This window comes from Mus caroli, chromosome 3, assembly GCF_900094665.2.
Source record: "Mus caroli chromosome 3, CAROLI_EIJ_v1.1, whole genome shotgun sequence".
NCBI lineage: Eukaryota > Metazoa > Chordata > Mammalia > Rodentia > Muridae > Mus > Mus caroli.
Genome location: NC_034572.1, coordinates 146,557,953 through 146,573,434, shown reverse-complemented (window position 1 = coordinate 146,573,434; position 15,482 = coordinate 146,557,953). Strand labels below are relative to the sequence as shown.

General features: G+C 45.4%; 1 protein-coding gene across 5 annotated transcripts in view; it reads left to right on the top strand.

Moving 5' to 3' along the window:
* St6galnac3 (ST6 N-acetylgalactosaminide alpha-2,6-sialyltransferase 3) overlaps nt 1–15,482 on the top strand; it is a 513,109-nt gene that overhangs the window by 146,288 nt on the left and 351,339 nt on the right. The window contains exon 2 of one of the 5 annotated variants that reach the window (XM_029475443.1): nt 3,073–3,166. The exons of the other annotated variants lie outside the window; for them this stretch is intronic. The gene's annotated coding sequence lies outside the window, so the exon portion shown is untranslated. The remainder of the gene's footprint in view (nt 1–3,072; nt 3,167–15,482) is intronic. 5 annotated transcript variants of the gene reach the window in all.

Genomic DNA, 15,482 nt, shown 5'->3' with positions numbered 1-15,482 from the left:
TCCCCAGTTACCTAGCAACAGTGAAGGCCATAAAAAGGGGTGTTCAGTCCCACCTTGCTCTCTTACTTTTTACTCTCTTACTTGTCTCTCTTACCTCTTACCCCTCACTCTCACTCTCTCTCCTCTTTCTTTGTCTTCTCTTCTCCTCTCTCTCTCTCTCTCTCTCTCTCTCTCTCTCTCTCTCTCTCTCTCTCTCTCCCTCCCTCCCTCCTTCCCTCCCTTCCTCCATCTCTCCTTTCTACCGTGTCTCTTTCTCCCTGCCTTTCTATAATAAAGTTCTAAAACCACAGATAGTCTCTGTTCCAGTCAAAATCCGTTGCGCTCACTCTTGTGATGTTGGGAACCTCTCTTCCCCAATCCCTCTCCCATAACTCTGGTGGCTTTAGCACCAGGGCTCCCTGGGGCTTTAGGAGAAAGTAGCTTTGGGGCCCCCAGGTAGGGCTGCCCCTTAGCCACCCCCCCGGAGAATGGGTCAGCGGTCAACTGCTTAGATGCCCACTCAGGGATGAGTGGAAAGTGTATGGCAGCCCTCCCACGCCTGACTGACCAGAGAATAAGTGGAACTCTGGTGGGGTGTGGGTCTTCCCCTTTCCCCCTCTTCCCCAGGGCCTCTTTTTAGCTCCCAACAGCACTTAGTTTTCTGGGGACCCAAGCTCCAGTCCTATGGTTACAGCACATTACTAACCACCAGGACATCTTCTCAGCCCAACTACTATGACTTTTAACTGTGCTCTTTGGGTCCTGTGAGAAGAGCCTTTGTATGTCAGGAGCCTTGTCAGGACATAGAGCAACAGGTATTCTTAACTGGTTCTTCTTTTTAAATGATTGCTGTGGTCTGATGTGTTTTGCACACATACTTATCTCCAGTTATTTTAAATTATTGTGTGTGTGTGTGTGTGTGTGTGTGTGTGTATACTTGCTGAAGCCGAAACTGGGTATGAGGGTCTCTGGGGCTGGAGTAAATATGGATCATGAGTTGTGTGCCCAGTATTGAACTCTGATCCTCTGAAAAAGCAGCAACTGTTCTTAATGGCTGAGCTGTCTCTCCAGCCCCACCTTCAGCTCCAGTTTTCCAGGAGGAAATCCCTATAAAATGTATTTCATTCGGGGGATGGAGCCATTCATTTGGCTGCTGTTCTTGAACGTGCTAGAAACAACATCATTGTGATTACACATTACAACACATCTCCCTCTGAATTGCTCATCTTTAAGCTTTGTCATCAGAACCCTTTAGGCCCTCACATCCTTAGCTTATGAAGAAAACTACAGCTTTTTCGTTGGTGTGTTTATATCCAGAAGACTATTCTAGAGCCACTGAGGATCTTTTCCTCCTGTGTGGCTAGGTAAAGAAATCAGTTTTATGGTGACACGAAGGGCCCTCTGGAGTGGGGTAGCCTGGGAAAAAGCACCGAGTCCCAGAGTACCCACAGCAGTGGAGCTCTGGGATTTGCCTAAGCGATCCATGATGTAATAGACCTCCACCGCATGGTTAGGGTGTAGCTCTGTCCTCGAGGTATCTGAACTTTGGCTGCAAAAAAGGAATATGCAAACCCAGCGAGACATGGAAAACCTTTCCAACATGGAGTGTCTGACGGAACACACAGTGTACTGGAAGATATTGGAATAATCAGGCTATACGACTGGCTTTTTAAATTTTTTTATTTCTCTGTGTGTGTGTGAAAGAGAGAGATGGGGGAGTGGTGGGGGGAAGAGGGAGAGGGATTCTCGGATTTTACTTCCTCCAAAATTCTCCAGTGAATGAGGGCGTCAAAAAACTCTGAAGTCTTTAAAATGCACTGAGAGCATTTTGTTTCCAAGGGAAGATTTATATTCTTCCAGCCTTTTCAATCCTGTTTTCCTATCTTATATGCTATAAACCAAACCTCATTCAGGAAAATAAAAGATGAATACGAGCTCTGAAAGAATACAGAATGGGGACACTCAGCCGAAATGGCCGTAATTTCTTCTAGCAGAAGAAAAAAAAATTTAAGCATGTGGTGAGAAGCATAAGAAGCAGGGTTGCTACGCGCTTACAAACTAGCAGCAGCAGCTGCGGTAATGGAAATGTCTGGTCAGGGAACCAAACCCCGCAGACAGCCAGCAGGCTGAGCACTTTGAGGTCTATATGGACAGGAATTCTTTGGCAAGAGGGGGCGGAGTGGCTCCACTGCCGACCGGAAATGGTTACATGACCCTTCTGCATCGGTTCCTCCTGACCATCATCAGCCTCCTTCTGGCTTGGATGAGCCTTTAATGTAATTCCAGGGCTTGCTTTAAAATCATTTTAAAGCACCAGCACTTTACAGTGTATAGATCACCGTGGGGGAGGACTCTAAGGAGAAAGGGCGCCATGACCGGTGTCTTCTGAAGACAGCCTCAAAGTAACTGAATAGCAGTGCCCAGCACTGCGTATGTAGTCTGCCTTAGAGTTGAATTCAAGTGTGCACCCTCACTTACAGCGAGTTTGTTTATTCTCTCTGTTTTGCAGGGTAGCTGAGGTTATCTCAGTGGCAAAGAACCACTTCCCAAATTTAAGACAATCTCCTTCCACGGGGAGAGTACAGACCGGTTCATTGTCGTCTGCTTTTATCTTCAGGCTGACACATAAAATAACTGGGCTGTGACCTTCACACAGGTAGCCGCACCTGCTCCACAGCCTGACTGCACACAATCCTGTGGCTGACCTGTGATGGCGGCAAATGGGAGGTTTTGGGGACTGGCTTCCTATTTAGAATAATCCTGGTCTGCAAACGTGGGAGGGAAGCTGGGCCATTCGAGAGCACCATGTGTCGGCCTAATCGGAAGATGCTGAAATGGCAAGCTGTTGGAAGAGAACATCCCGTGCCGTTTGTTGATTCGCCAGCCCACGCGTTCACAAGTACCTTCCTGGAAGCCGGGCTGTGTTCTTTGTGTGGTGGCCTTTTAAATGTCAGCCTGCAGAAGGGTTTCTGTTTTTAGTTAAGGCTGATCTCTAAGGCAATCAGATAATAGTTTAAAGTCATAGCTCCCACTCGCTAAGTACTTGCGGTGTGTTGATGCTGGGTTCTATATTCTCTTTCCATGACATTTTAGGTAATATCTTTTGTCACCTGAGGTGTCACCTTGACTCAACCTAGTGCCACTTGGAAGAAGGATCCTCTGCTGAGGAATTGACTGCATCAAATTGGTCTGTAGTCACATTTCTGGGGCATTGTCTTGATTATTCATTGATATAGAAGGGTGCAGTCCACTGTGGGAGGGGTCCTTCCTAGGCAGGTGGCCCTGGGCTGTACAGAAAGCTAGCTAAGGATGAGCTTGTGAGAGAACAAGCAGAGATGGGGCCAGCAGAGTGGCATTCCTCCCTGGTTCTGATTCAGGTTCTCGCCCAGAGTCCTGCTTTGATTTCCCTCCGTCATGGATAGTGACCCAGAAGGGGAGAATGAACTAAATGCTCTTCTCCCCAAGTCCTTTTGGTCAGAGTGTTTTATTGTGGCCAACAGGATGAAGCTAGGACAGGTAGTGCTGAAAAGACGGCAGGTGCACAGGTGTCAGCGCATATGTTAATCATGGTTTGTCAGGTGAGCACTTTCTAATAGCTTGAGCATATCTGTGTGTCTGATGTATTATCTTCTTGATGTACAGTGGACCCCTGGAATGATCCTGTGCCAATTGACTAGCACAGTGGTGCCCAACCCCTTCAGTTAGGAGCTGAACCCAGAGCTTTGTGCATAATAGGCAAACGATCTCCCAGTGGGCTTCCATAGCTCTGTATATCATAAGTCTTTTTCACATCATTGTGTGAGTGAGTGTGTGTGTGTGTGTGTGTGTATGTTCATATGTGTAAGTGTTGCCATGGCATGTGACAGTGACAGTGTAAGGACAACCTTGAATTGATAGAAGAAATTTTATTGTTTATTGCTATCTATGGCAGGTTAGCTGGGATTCTCTTACCTCTGCCTCCTATCTCTGTAGAAGTTGTGGGGTCACAGACATGTGCTGCCACACACTGATTTATGTGTGGAAGTTGTGGGGTCACAGACATATGCTGCCACACACTGATTTATGTGTGGAAGTTGTGGGGTCACAGACATGTGCTACTACACACTGATTTATGTGTGTTCTGGGAATACAGACTCTGTTCCTCACAGTTGTGTTGCGGATGCGTCTTAAGTTTTGTTGTTGCTGTTTTATCCATGGATATTGGCTCTTTTTCTCTGCAGAATTCTAATACAGTGCATGACACTGAAGCTCTGGGAAGGTGACAGAATGCCTGATCTTTCAAGTTAACAGAGCCCTTTGCACCCATCAATTTTCAGCACTAGTGTTGAATTTCTTTAGCCAACACTGGGTAAACGTCTTTGCTCACCTGGACACCACGTTTGACCCTGGCAGTTGATGCTATTTCTGTTGATGAGTTAGAGTCACTCATTGCTCATGATCTAAGTCAGGGCTGTTCTTCTGATGGGCCAGGGAAGCACTTTTCTTCCCCAACATCTTTTATCTGTTGATTGTTTCTTGTGGCTAAATGGGATGTTGGAATGAGTGATATGTGGCTAAGGTAGGAAGAACTTTGAGCAAGAACAGCCACGAGTCACTGGGCAGGCAGATTGTATTCAGTGTAGAGACTGCCTCCAGGGTGGCTGAAGCACGGAGATAAGGGTGGGTTGTATGAGTTGGATATGACTCTCACTGTTGTTATTTTGTACAAACCACAAAAGCCATTGTGCATTCCTAAGGCTGGAGAGATTAGTGGCAGCTCTCTCATTTTACAGATGGGAAACCCTCTTAGCCAGTCAGTAACATTCTGAAATCCTATTACTTAGAGCCAGCCCAGGTGTCTGGAAGGAGTTGGGTTAGCTCTAGGCAGCAACATCTGCATAACAGTAGGGGCTTTCCTCTCTCCTGGGATTGCTCTGGAGTCATTTGTGGTAATGAAGCTATCTATCTCTGTATGTTATAGCCATCAGATTATCTTCAGAAACCATACAGGTGTGATTAGTTTAAACCTTTAAGACCCATGGAAACAGTTGAGTTCGCCAGGCGTGTCTACTGTGTGCACTTAAGATTCTTCACTGAATAGTAATTGTAGTAACTGCTGGCCCGCTCTTGGGAAACCTATAAAAATAATAATTTGTGCTTCAAATGTCTCTTTCTGTGAGTTGCTCAAATGCCTTGCAAGAATGGCTTACTAATCCATCCTTTGAGATGGTAGATAGGGTAGCTTCCAGTGGAGCAACACACACACACACACACACACACACACATGCCAGAAGCTCTGAGAATCCAAACCAAAACCTGGTTCCAGTCAGACAAGATCCCTGTCCATCATGCTAGAAGAACTGCTTGTGCTTTTGAGGTTCACTTTATGTTTATTGACTTAATAGAAGTTTACTAAATTTATATACGGTAGATATTGCAGGAGATGATGAATGAAATGGGGAAGCCCTTTCTGTAGGCTCTAAAAGCATCAATCCGACCGTGATAGATTGTTGACTTGCAGCTCAGAGATTCCCCACTAGATGATGCTACCTAGACAAGATTCTTCCTTCACTCAGGGAGGGGTGCGTTTAAAGAACAGCCTCCATCTCCATCGCTTCTGAAATGGAAGCAATTGACTCCATAAAGAGCATCAAAACACCACCCACAAACCCAGCCATAGGACTCAGTGCCATCCTTCTCCAGAAGTATTTACACAGGAGATACTTGACAGTGGCTCTTGCCTTGGAGGGGTGGGAAGCCAAGTGGACCAGAGTCAAGGCAGCACACACTGGCTAGGCAGCTTCATGGAGTCATGTGGGTGGGTGCGAGTGCAGCTTTGACGGGTAGGGGAAGAGTTCTGTATTTTGAGAATGACTGTGGCTGCTTTGCCCTTTGGGATTCCCCTTGGCAGTGGTCCTGTGGGATGTGGGGCAGTGCTACTGGCAGGCTGTCAAGTCTTCAGCATGTTATATAGTCAGCACTGACTCTTCCAAAGTTAGTCTGCAAAATTCAGGCCTAATGGTTCACTTCAGTGTCCAATATGACTTGCACTAACTCCATCCTTCTGATTTCCCTCCTCCCCCTCTTTTCCTCTCCCTTACCCCTCCTCATGCTGATAGGCTGCTTGTCTTAGTCAGGGTTTCTATTCCTACACAAACATCATGACCAAGAAGCAAGTAGGGGAGGAAAGGGTTTATTCAGTTTACAGTTCCATACTGCTGTTCATCACCAAAGGAAGTCAGGACAGGAACTCAAGCAGGTCAGGAAGCAGGAGCTGATGCAGAGGCCATGGAGGGGTGCTGCTTACTGTCTCGATCCCCTGGCTTGCTCAGCTTGCTCTCTTATAGAACCCAAAGACTACCAGCCCTGGGTTGGCACCACCCACAATGGGCTGGGCCCTTCCCCCTTGATCACCAATAGAGAAAATGCTTTTCAACTGGATCTCATGGAGACATTTCCTCAAGGGAGGCTCCTTTCTCTGTGATAACTCCAGCTTGTGTCAAGTTGACACACAAAATAAGCCTGTACACTGCTAGAACAGAAATGACCACCAAATGGAAGCCAAATACCTCTGGGTTCATCATAGTGTATACTTTAATTAAAATTAAAGTAAGATAAGATTGAAAATGAGACACAGGCTACTATACTTAGTAGGGTTCTATAGATGACATTTGCTAATGTATTGCTGTTTGAAACTGCAGGGACTAGGTCGGGATTGAGGCCCACTGAAAAGGATCCTGGCTCTACCTATAACTGGATGTTTGTCCTTGGATAAGTCAGTTTCTTTGCTTATAAAACAAAGAAGTTAGTTGCCTTGCGATTTATTTTAAAGATTAAATGAGAATGTGTGCAAGTCTCCAGCTCAGAGTGAAAATGAAGTATATCTTAGGGTGGGTATCAGTATCCGCTAGTGGTCTACGGATGTCTCTTGCCCTGCTGTGGATATTTATCTTGTATTTTGGCTTCTCAGTTAGTGAGGCTTAGAGAGCCCTTCAGATTCATGGATTCTGTACATTTTGTAGGAGACGTGGCACCACGAAGGAGTCACTGCATCAGGTACACATAGGTGGCCGTGGGCAATGGGCATTGCAGGACCCATTTACTCACCTCTGTGTTCCTGGGGCTCTGTCTCTCTGGCTGCTGCTGTCTCCTAGCTGTAGGTGACATGGCAGTGAGCAGACCAGGCAGGAAGAAGGTCGGAGCTGACAGTGACTTGCTTTCTGGGACCCCGGGGCTCAGAACCCCAGCATCACTGTCTTCTCTTGCATGAGATTCCTGCCTTGCCCAGAAGCCAGCCTCCTAAGAGCAATCAACTCCTTCTGCTTTTTATACTTTTCTGTTCCCCCTTTCAAAGATTTCCCTGAGTCTTGGAAGGAGGAGGCATGACATAGGTGTTTCAGTCTTGAAGGAAAATTTGGTCAGAGGCTGAAGAACTTGGTATTTATAACCTTTACATGTGAACGAATACCTTTTTGTATTGGGGGTGGTGGTGGCAATAGGAGCATACTCTTTAGGCCAGACTAGCCTGAAATTGGCTACATAGGCCAGGATAACCATAACCTCCTGGCATTTCTCCTGTTTCAGCCTCATGAATACTAACATTACAGTTGTGAGCCACAGTGCTCAATTTGTCAAAAATAAAGTAATAAAAATAAAGTAATAAAAATAAATAAAAATCATATATATTTTTTCCCTAAAGAGTATGGCTTCTTTCTTGATTTGTCAGTTTTTTTTCTTTATAAGCAAAGAAACTGACAAATCCAAGGCTAAACAGCCAGCTATAGCCAGGGGATCGAGCCAGTAAGCATCATCCCTCCATGGTCTCTTCATCAGCTCCTGCCTTCAAGTTCATGCCCTGTGTGAGTTCCTGTCCTGACTTCCTTTGATGATGAACAGCAATACTGAAGTATACCGGCTTCTTTCTTACCTCTTGTATAAGTTGCTAGTGGTCAGAAGCTAAGAAAGGGCTTTTGTGCCTGTGTAAGATGCAAATGAGATGAATCTTGGCAGCCTGAACTCCAGCCTTAAGATCAGCTACTGAGGCTATGGAGTGTTCACAAAAAGGAATCTATCATGGCTGCCTTCTGAAAGACCCAACAAACAGCTGAAAGAGTCAGATGCAGATATTTGCACTCAACCAAGGGACAGAAGCAGCTGACCCCTGTTGTTGAATTAGGGAAGGCTGAAAGAAGCTGAGGAGAAGGGCAATCCTGTAGGAGGACCAGCAGTCTCAATTTATCTGTATCCCCGAGATCTCTCAAACACTGGACCACCAAACAGACAACATACACCAGCTGATATGAGGCCCCCAACACACATACAGTAGAGGACTTCTGGGTCTGCATTCATTCAGAGATGATGCACCTAACCCTCAAGAGAATGGAGGCCCCAGGGAGTTTTGAGATCAGGTGGGTGGGGGGTAGGGGCATCCATGTGGAGACAGGGTGGGGAGGGGAGGAGGTGTGAGATGTGGAGCAGTTGGAGGGTGGATGGGGAGGGGCGGGGGATGGAATATGAAGTGTAAAAAGTAAATTAAAAGTAAAATAAAATTTAAAAAATGCAGCCAATATTGTGTAAGTCCTCCCCTGACTGGTATCCTCGCTGAAATATCAGCTGATTCTATAATGGCCATGGCTGCTTTGATATAAAGATGAAGTCAATATCTCATGAAAAATGATTCGCTTTCTACCCTTCGTGTCACTGAGAAGATGGAGGATGGGACATTCTCAGGTCTGCCGGACTCAGCAACCAAAATGCTTTATAATTTTTTAATTGATTCGTCTGGAAAGATTCTATTCCCCACAGAACTCACAGATCTTCCATTTATGTAGGAGAGAAAATTGTAGTCCTGTCCCCACGGCTGCTTGAAATTCCATTATTGACGCGAGGAGCTCTTTGTTCCTCATTTTGATACACATAAGATATTGAGCTGAGCAAATGCACAAACTCTATCTTTTTTTCCTCCAATAAACCATGGTGCAGCAGCGGGGCTATTTGTTAATTCAAGATTTGTTTTGCTTTGCCAAATGGGTTTGGCCGTTAATTTCACCCAGGCCACATGAAACTCCACAGCAGAGACATGTAGAAATAAAGGTGGGATTGTGGAGTGCCAGCTAGAATTTATCTCAGTGGCATTTGATGCTGAGTTAGGAGAGAGCGAGGGAAAGCAATCCTGCACCAGGCTTGTAACATGCTGGAGGACAGATGCCACAATGAGAGGGATCCTTTCCCTTCTGAGTCCTGTCTTGTAGCCTGCTGGAGTCTAGAGCCAGCCATACATGAGTGTACTGGCTATTTTTGTGTCAACTTGACACAGCTGGAGTTATCACAGAGAAAGGAGCTTCAGTTGAGGAAATGCCTCCATGAGATCCAACTGTAAGGCATTTTCTCAATTAGTGATCAAGGGGGAAAGGCCCCTTGTGGGTGGGACCATCCCTGGGCTGGTAGTCTTGGGTTCTATAAGAGAGTAGGCTGAGCAAGCCAGGGGAGGCAAGCCAGTAAAGAACATCCCTCGATGGCCTCTGCATCAGCTCCTGCTTCCTGACCTGTTTGAGTTCCAGTCCTGACTTCCTTTGGTGATGAACAGCAGAATGGAAGTGTAAGCCGAATAAACCCTTTCCTCCCTAACTGCTTCTTGGTCATGATGTTTGTGCAGGAATAGAAACCCTGACTAAGACAATGAGTGATCTGTCTTGAAGAGAAAAAAGGAAATTAGATCCCAAGGTCTCAATGCCGAAGTCCCTGTGTCCAGCACACCACAATGCCGAAGTCCTTCTGCCCAGCACGACAGCAGGCCTTCTACTTTTAACTTGCTTAATGTTTGGAATAGTTCAAGAGCAACCCAAATTTATTAAATAATTCCAAAAGTGTGATGTTTGATTTACATTGTCAACTTGATCTGGAATCATGTAGGAGAAGATCCTGGGAGGAGTCTACAGAAGTGGGAAGACCCACTCTAAAGCTGGGCGGTTTCATCTCATGGGCTTGGGGAAAAGGAGGAAGGAAGAGGAAAACCTTTGTTCCCTCTGTTCTGTTTCCTGGTCTGATACAAAGAATCCCTGCCTCATGCTTGCTCCTCTCTCCAAAGAGTCAGCCTTGCCGTTCCCACCAGAATGGATTCTTGCCTTCTTAAATCATGAGCCCAAACTTTAAGCCACTTTGTTTTGAGTTACTTCTGCCAAATATTCAGTTACAGCAAAGAGAAAAGTAATTTAGTGGGAAGAAGAGGAGACGAGCTAGAAATTTGGGTATTATCAGGAATGATGGGTTTCCAAGTCCCTTCCCTTTTGTGTAGACCCCATTGAGTTGTCCTTTCTGTGGTTGGAGAGCTGTGCCTGAGCAGGAGGCCCCACTGGTAGGGAGCCACTCCAGTTACTCTGTAGAGCACCCAGTGTAAGGCACTCTGTATGCCTTGGATCGCCCTGATTCATATTTAATTTTGTATGCAGTCTGATGACTTTGGTACAGTGAGATTGTATTTCCTGAAGGAGCAGGAAATCTGACTCTGGTTTCATTTCAAGATTGCAAGCTCGGGCTGGTGAGATGGCTCAGTGGTTAAGAGCACCGACTGCTCTTCTGAAGGTCCTGAGTTCAAATCCCAGCAACCACATGGTGGCTCACAACCATCCGTAATGAGATCTGATGTCCTCTTCTGGTGCATCTGAAGACAGCTACAGTGTACTTACATATAATAAATAAATCTTAAAAAAAAAAAAAAAGATTGCAAGCTCCATTCAGCTGTGAGGAATCTCAGATCCAAGTTTATAGCTCACCTCTGGCAAAGCATTAATAATCGTGCAGTGAAGGCCTCGGGGCCTGAGTCTGTCTCCAGTATCTTCTTCCCCTTCCCCTTTCTCTTTGCTGTTGATCTTTTCAAAGTCTCCACCAGGCCATTTAGGAGTTGCATGGAGTATAATCCTACACCGGATGTTTGCACGTATCAGGCACGTAATGTAATAGCCCACCCAACTCCCCAGAATACAGTTGGCATCACTGGGGGCCATTCAGAGGAGCCTTTGTTGTCAAATCTTTCAAAGGAAGTCCGAATCTGGAGGCTTATGTAAATGCCACATGTTAAAGGTATGGGCAGCTATGGGTATGTATGTAGTACGTGTATATATGATATACGTTGTTTATACTTTTTCCTCTGTATATATGTGCTTTCATGTATTTGAGGTCAGACATGTATACAAGTGTGCATGTAGAAGCCAGTGGACAGCCTCAGACCTGGTTCTCTCGGGTGCTAGCCACTGTTGTTGCTGTTGTTTAGAAACAGGGGCTCTCATTGGCCTGGCGTTTGCTAAGTAAGCTGGGTTGGTTGGTCTGGGAACTCCAGTTGGCTGTTTGAATACATTTCCCTGATGCCACCTTAATCATCTTAAAAAAAAAAAAACAGAACAAAAACAAAACAAGTGTTGGACTAGACTCAGCTAGTAGTGCTGTAAAGCAAGCATTTTACTAGCCAGACATCTCTCCAGCACCCCATTTCTCTTACTTGGTGGCCTCTCCAGGCGGGTACTGGTATCACATCAGCCCCTGGGCTCTAGCACCCTCTGCTTTCAGGCTTCTTACAGGAGCCACCTACTCGTCACAGAATTGACTGTCCTACATGGCTCCCATAGGATTAGGACAGACATATGTTGTCATTGACCAAGTATCGTTTGTGGTCAGCAGAAGTTGTCAATTGATTTTGCAAGTTAAAAAACAACAACAAAAAACCTCAGTTGCCTCTTCTCTAAAGATGCCAGCAAGGGTCTAGGTATGTACTGTGCAGACATACTCTAGATTCCTGGATCTTGCTAATGAGTCCTCCCCACCCCTGATCACCAGACTGTGGAGGACAGACCAAAATGTTTATGTGCCTGACATTCAGCACAGGTGCTCTCTTTTTCTGCTGTACTGAGAAATGTCCCCCTGGACTCATGTCTGCACTCCCCAAGGAACCTTGTGCTGAGTCTGGATCCTTATAGATGAGAGATTTGGGGACTTTGACATCAATACTCCCCAAAGAATTGCTAGTGAGAAGATAACGCTCACATACAAAGAACCAAGGGGTTTGTGAAATTAAAATTATTTTGTTTTGAAATTATGCACCTGTATTTTTTCCTTTGTGTTAAATCCTACCATTGGATGTAATTATTTAGTATATTGGAAAGTAGCCAACCTTGTACTGGGTTCTCCCATCTCTCATCATCCTTTTACTTTAAGAACTGAGCCACCCCTCCTTGGTTCCTGGTTGGGTGTTAGGTATTTGGGGTAGGGATAAGGATGGCCTAGGGCTCAGGTGGAGCTGAGGATGCCCAGTCTCAGGGAGGCCTTTGCACAGAGCATACGTCCACACTTGAAAGAGATTTATTCAAAAGCTGTTTGGAGCAGTTCTGGGTTTGAGGTGAGTCTGACCCCTTTTTCTCTTTGAGAGAATGTATTAATCTTGAGAAATGAAAGACCTTCTTGTTAATGGGCCTGAATTCAGCAAATAGGCTGGAGGAACTGACCCCAGAGGGTGAAGGACTTACACGTAGAACACAGATGAACTCATGCACCTCTGACCTATTTTATGTGAGTGCTGCCAAGTCTACATTTGGGGCCTGGCTACCAATTTTTTTCCCCTAGAGATTGACCCTCTCATGTCTCACTAGATGCCTAGAGCAAGGGAGCCTCTCTCCTATTGGAAAGTGTGTTGTGGACCTCTCTGCTTATCACATGAACATTTCCTCTACTCTTCCTAGGGTTTTACAGCCCTGGGTGGGTGTGGAGTGTGCTGGCGTGGGCTGCTTATAGAGGATTGTCTCATATCCATTTGAGATGTCATGTGTTTAAGTGATGTTACTTCTGTTACGTGCATTTTTATGTACTACTCACCATAAGTGACCGCACTACCAGCCCCTACCTGGTTTCCCTTGAATCCTCAGACAAAAGACACATGTTCACAGTTTGTTTATTTTCCACTTGCCTTCTTGGCACAATTGCTGGGCGCTCCCTAGTCTCACCTGCCTGGAAAAGCGTGCTCTTAATAATGTATTTATCTCAGTCTCTTCCACTCTCGCTGTAAACTTCAGTTGCTAAACTCCCCTGACCACCCACCCACCTGCAGGAGCAGCCTGTGTGGCCACTCCGTTTTGAGCTCTCACATGGTTGCCCCGTTCTCCTCTCTCCTAAGCATGGTGAACTTTGTTCTCCTTCCTTGCATCTGTCTGCCTCCTCCCAGGATGAGGTGACCCGCCTGTACCTTCCACCCAGCAATTGGTTTAAGGCTCTTTACTGACAGCTCAAGAACCAGTTGGGGAGCAGGACCTTAGCATCAGAAGTTATCATAGGAAGAGACACTAGTGATTCACAAATTCATACTGTCTCAGAGTTATTCATTAGGGTGTAGTCTTCCAGGCTCTATTCTGAGCCAATGTAAGCGCTCAATGTGATTGACAGAAAGGCCTGTCCTGTGAGAGCTTATACTCTGCTCTCCACCCATAACACAACAAAATAAGGCAAGAGAATGTGACCCAAGGTATGAGAGTGGAGCAGCACTAGCTGGAAATAGAGCTGTGTGTGTGTGTGTGTGTGTGTGTGTGTGTGTGTGTGTGAGAGAGGGGACTGTGGGAGAAGGCCATTTAACATGGCAAGGTCACAGCAAGTATCTCTGAGGTGACATTGAGTGGCAGCTGTATGTGTGACTTTAAAAGTCATCTCTGCCACCTCTACTGGGAAAGGCTGCAGAAGGGCAGGGTGGAGACAGTGGCCCACTCAGAAGGGCAGGATGCAGACCAGCGTTCCCCTAAGACATCCACTGCAGGAGCGCTCAGGACATTCTTAGCAGCATGGTAGCAGTGGGCATGCCCATTTGGAGCGTATTTTGAAAGTAGGAATACTACAGTTTCTGTGAGATGTTAGGTATAGCAGTAAAGTTGAGAGAGATTTTAGAAACCGCTTGACTCACGTGGAGGCCGTGAGATGAACACAGGTGACTGTGGCTACAGTAAGGGACAGTGAGGGACAGTGTACAGTGAGGGTCCTGTTACATTGGAAGGTTAAAGCACAACTTAATCCAAACTGACTATGTCTGCACAGTTGGCTTGAGAGTTCCGACACGTGTCCTCGAATACTCGGACTTATCGGTTTTACAGAAGAGAGGCTCAAGAGCTCGAATGAAGTTCACTGACTTCTCTAAGGTCATTCAGGAGCAGGAGGAGAGCCCAGGCTTGCTGGTTTGTGACCAGTGTTCCTTCATTAGGTCTGCCCTTGAACCAGGAATAACTTTCCTACCTTAATGTCACTAATATCAGCACAGTAAATGGGTCGCCCCTGTCCACACTAGAGTGGGGAAGGGGTGCAGCCTCCTCGCCAGTTTCCCGGGTCACTGTGGTGAAAGGAAGAGTAACAGAAAACGTGTCTAGGAAATAGGAATAACCAGGGGCTGTGCTTGGCTTTAAGCCCTGGCTGGTTGGCTCAGACTCCACAAGGCATGACAAGGGTGTATGTGAGGGGAGGAGGGAGCACTTGGGACCGTCCATCGCTGCTCTTCATGGTCCATTCAGTCGCAAGGCTTCCGTTGCCTTGCTAGACTCAGAGATGGCATTCTCCTCTCCCCAAAATGAAATAGAACCTGGTCTATGGAATAATTTAATATATTAGATAAGTAAGGTATTGCCAGAAAGAGGAATGTTGAGAAAATTAGATATCTGGGGGAACATCAAGCTTTATTTCGATCTCATATCACTGACAAAAATAAAAATCTACATGGATTAGAATTTAAATGGAAATAGTCATAAAAAAGGCTCTAAGGAAATTTAGTGAATATTTATTTGATCTCAGAGCAGGGAAGAACTTTGAAAGTTTAAAGCAAAAATAAATAGGGGAAATTTCGGGTAACATTTATTATATGCAAAATTAACACACAAGCCAGAACAATATTTCCAATAAATATTGGACACATGCTTATTAACCTTAATAACATGTATACGCATTTGTGTAATGTGTGTATGCAGCATACATGTGTATAGAATATATGCATTAAATAGGGCATAGAGCTGAGAGAAATAAAATATAAAACCATAAATATAGTAAGTAATTTGCCAGAAAAGGCAAAACCTTCTTAGTAATAAAAGAAAACAGAAACCAAACATAAGTGATGGTGTGGTTTTGTTGTTGTTGTTGTTTTTGTCAAGTTGATGAAGGTTAATGGGAAGAGAGTGCAGTTCAGTAGCAGATCCCTGATGCCATAAGAAACAGACGAACAGAAAAGTTAAAGATGAAATATATTTTTAGTTATTGAAGCTAGCATGATCATCACATTTTTAAAATTTTATTTGATTAGATATTTTCTTTATTTACATTTCAAATGCTATCCCAAAAGTTCCCCATACCCTCCCCCTGCCCTGCTCCCCTACCCACCCACCCACTCCCACTTCTTGGCCCTGGCAATCCCCTGTACTGAGGCATATAAAGTTTGCAATACCAAGGGGCCTCTCTTCCCAGTTATGGCCAACTAGGCCATCTTCTGCTACATATGCAGCTAGAGACATGAGCTC